Here is a 3,884-nt window from a genome sequence, read left to right on the forward strand (position 1 = left end):
TGGTAGCTTGACGACCCCTCCTGGTGGGGCGTGGCCTTCTATGTGAGAGTGGGGCCTCTGGGAGCTGTGCTCTCTCTGGCCCTCTGCCTTCGTGCCTGCGGGACTCTGCCTGCCTCGAGGGGTGGGCCCATGTGGGCCCCCTGGCCCTAAGAGCTGCTGTCACCCCGCCCTGTTCCCCCTGACCTTGGATCAAGACAGGAGACTCTGCTCACATAGCCTTCCGGAGTCTGCTTGACAGGTGTGGGAATCCTTATCTAACACTGGCTGGGGCCAGGCAGTTGGCTGGACCATGGGGGCAATGTGTCCCAGGCTGAGGCTTCCTCCCCAGGGGTCCCAATAGCCAAGGACCTTGTTAACCCTGAGGGGCTGATCCCATTTGCTTGAGACAATTTCATCAGCTCCCCCAAATTGCCCAAAGAATCAAATCCGTTCATGATGTTTTCTGAAAGCGCAGCCTGATCCCATTTCGAGGTGATGTCTTTAGGAGCCGAGGGGAGCCCGCTGGACTGGACGCATGCTTTGGGCCATTTCGTGCCCGCCAGGCTGAGCGGCAGTGAGGGCGCATCACAATGCCCTGCTTTTCCCTTCTAAAAGGATTGGAGACCCAGTCCTGGCTGGGCTGTGTAATCTATTCATTTCCTTCCAAGCCGGCTTCTGTAAGCTTATTCACGGGGAAGAAGGGGAAGGAAGCTGGGGAGCGAGGCAAACGCATGCACAGAAAACAAGCAAGGCACGCCTCCCTGCTGGAGGGGGCAGAACGTGTGGGGTGGGGGCGAGGGGCAGGCCTTGGGGGACTGTCTGCCAGGGGAGGCAGGGAGGAGACCAGGGTCTGGCTGAGAAGGAGACTGGAGCTCCTCTTGCAGAAACCCTGCACTGGCCAAGGCTCCGGGAGCGCCCATCCTGGTTGGCTCTTATCACTGCATTCAGCTGGCTCCTCCGAAAGAAGCGATCAGACAAAAGCCAGGGAGGCAGCGGCGAAGAGAAATCGGACAGTGGCACGGACCCCTTCCCGGGAATGTCCTCAAGCACGTGCTCTGCCTTCCTCCCTCCCCTCCCAGACAGAGGCCCCCCTAATTACAAGGAGGGACTCTTCCCCGAGCCACCACCTCTGTCCAGCTACACAATTCAAAGGGCCTGAGCATTTGGCTCGGGCCGGCGATTTGCATACAATTTGCATACATCTGCATACCCCTCTCCAGAGGCCCTCAGTCAAAGGATGTGAAGTGAAATAAAATAAATTAATCAGTGCAGCTTCCCATAGCCCAGAGATGGAGGGCTTGGCACCCATAAAACATGTAACTGATTCTTCAAGCCAGTCCCGCGGTCTCTGGTCAGAGCAGTGGGGTGAAGCAGGGAGTCCGGGCCTCGACAGAGAGAAGGGGAGGGAAATCGTACAAACTGGGACCTAGGGCCTCCTCTCCTGTCCCAGACCCCCACCCCTCATCTTCAGAGGACAGGAAGTTGAGTCGCAGGGACTCCTGGCTTCCTGCACCTGAGCCTCATTAGTCCCTGGCGTTGCCTTGACCCTCAGTCCTGAGTTTCACCCCTGTCTGCACAGTGACAAGGGTGAGGTTCATTCCACCAGTGCTGGGAAGACAAAGAGGTGTCCGGTGCTCCTTCCCCCTGTCATCTGCAGCAACACTTCCCATTGGGCCACCATGGTGCTCTCCATCAGCTGGGGAGGGCATTCACTACCCCTGCCTCTAAGCCCATGCACAGGCTGGTGCAGCTCAAGATGTGGTCCCCTCGTCAGCAGTGAGCTGGAGTTAATTTCTCCTAGTCCCTCTGCCAGGTGCTAACGAGATGCTCCCAGCATGTGTTAGCCAAGCGGTTTTCCATATCACGTAAATACACTTCTTAACAATTCAGTCCATGGCACTATTTAACATATGCCTTGACTTTCCTTAGACCCATTGATCTAGGATTGGAAACCACCTCTGAGGCTGGGCCTTGAGTGTCAAGTTCACTCCTGTGTGTGCCCACCCCCCCAAACCCCAATACCAAAGTGCCCTTGAGCAAGAAGGTCTTTATGCTGAGATGGAGAACAAGGCTAGCGGAAAGGAGACCAGGTCATGGCCAACAACATAGCCCCAACCAGCAGAAGAGGAGAGCCTGGAAAGGCAAGAGGGAGCAGCCAGGCCACGGTGCTTCACAGCGAGAGCACTGAGTGCAAGGCTGAGAGCCCGGGCCGAGTGATGAATGAGTCCCGAGGGCTTCTCTCACCCCATCCCCATGCACTGCGCAGCGGGGCTCCGGGCAACTTGAAGGATGAGGGGAGTCAGTTTATGATGTGAGATCACCCCACCCTCAGCTCCCCACAGCCCCACCAAGCTTCAACCGGGATGGTTCCGCTTGGCTGCTTTGGCTCCTGGTTTCATTTGTCGAAACAGTGATGCTTCCGATACAAAGTGAGCAAGGTGTTCTCTTAGATCAAGGGCCGACAGACGATGGCCCGGCGGCCAAATAGATCTACCAGCTGTGTTTATGTGGTTCACAAGTCCAGAATGGCTTTTCTATTGTTTAATCCCTTGGGGGGGGGGGGGGACAAACAGAAAAAGAGGAAGATCCTGGGACCAAAGCAAGGAAATTGTATGGCAGCGAACATCCCTGAGCACGTAAGGAATGATATTTGGGAAGACAGGCAGGTGTGTTCATGGGTGGAGCAATGTCCCCCCCTAATTCTCTCACCTGGGGGCTGTGGTTATGAGTGTCCTTGGACGCAGGGTGTTTGCAAATGCAGTCAAGTTAAGAAGACATCCTGGGGGCTTAGGGTGGACACAGTCGCTGAAGACCGGGGTCCTCAGACCGCAGCAGAACTGTGGACTCGTGTGTGGAGAAGACACCGCGTGAAGGTGCTGAGAGCGACAAGGAGGCGTGCCACGGGACCACGGAGCAGAGGCACCGTGTGCGGAGATTCTCAACAGCCAGCCCAAAGCCAGGGGAGGAGAATCGGACAGTCTCCCTCTGAGTCCCCCGCAAAGGAACCCACCCTCGGTTTTGGACTCGGCCTCCAGGGCGCTGAGAGAATGGACATCTCTGCTCTGTCTAAGCCACCGAGTGAAGCGGCTTGGCGGTGACAGGCCTGGGAAACCAACCCCGTGCTTCAGTTCTGCGGGGGCAGCGCTCACACTCCATCGGCAGAGCTGGCGCGTTGTGACAGACACCATATGGTCGCCGAGGCAAAACCCGCTGCTATCGTTCCCGTTACAGGAGAAAAAAAATATCGCCAACCGACCCATGTTTCAGATCATGCCAAGCGAGTTCTCTGCCAAACTCACTCCCAAGGTGGCGGTGCCTTGCATTGACATCGCAAGAAGAATGTCAAGGCTGAGTGGACCTATTCCTGGGCTCCACCTCCGCTCTCATGCAAGACCAGGCTGGGCTGCCCTGTCCAGACACAGGAAGCACTCCAACAGTGAAGAGCTAACCCCTGGACGCCCCCCAGACTATTCCTCCTGTTCCTCCAAACCTGGGCCCTGGAGCTGCTTGTCTCTAACAACGTCTGCTCTCAGACGGAAACTCACGGTGCATCCTGCGTGTAGTTGGACTAGACGGCAAATCACCAGGTTGTCTTTCTGTCCATCTCTCTCCCCTGCCCAAACATGACCTGATGCCTCATGTCCCAAATTCCACCACAAGATGTCCTTTGTTGTGACACTAATACAAGGGTCCGCTAGATTTTTAGAAACATAGACTTTGGTGCTAATGCTGCGACTTCTTGAAATAGAGAAATATTCCAGATGGATTGGCAAACATGGGCTTGAACACGTAGGCGATTGTTATGATACTACTGGGCCAGGCTCCATTTTGTTCTGCTGTACATATGGTTGTCAGGACTTGAAGTCAACTCGAGCGTATCAATCTATCTATCATCTATCCATCCA

General features: G+C 55.7%; 1 protein-coding gene across 2 annotated transcripts in view; it reads right to left on the reverse strand.

Annotated features, from left to right (window-relative positions):
• Positions 1-3,884, reverse strand: part of IGSF21 (immunoglobin superfamily member 21) — a 300,787-nt gene that overhangs the window by 169,055 nt on the left and 127,848 nt on the right. The gene's annotated exons all lie outside the window — the stretch shown is intronic.

Source organism: Echinops telfairi, unplaced genomic scaffold, assembly GCF_000313985.2.
Source record: "Echinops telfairi isolate 266 unplaced genomic scaffold, ASM31398v2 ScPeMD7_7457;HRSCAF=8495, whole genome shotgun sequence".
In the NCBI taxonomy this organism is placed as follows: Eukaryota; Metazoa; Chordata; class Mammalia; order Afrosoricida; family Tenrecidae; genus Echinops; species Echinops telfairi.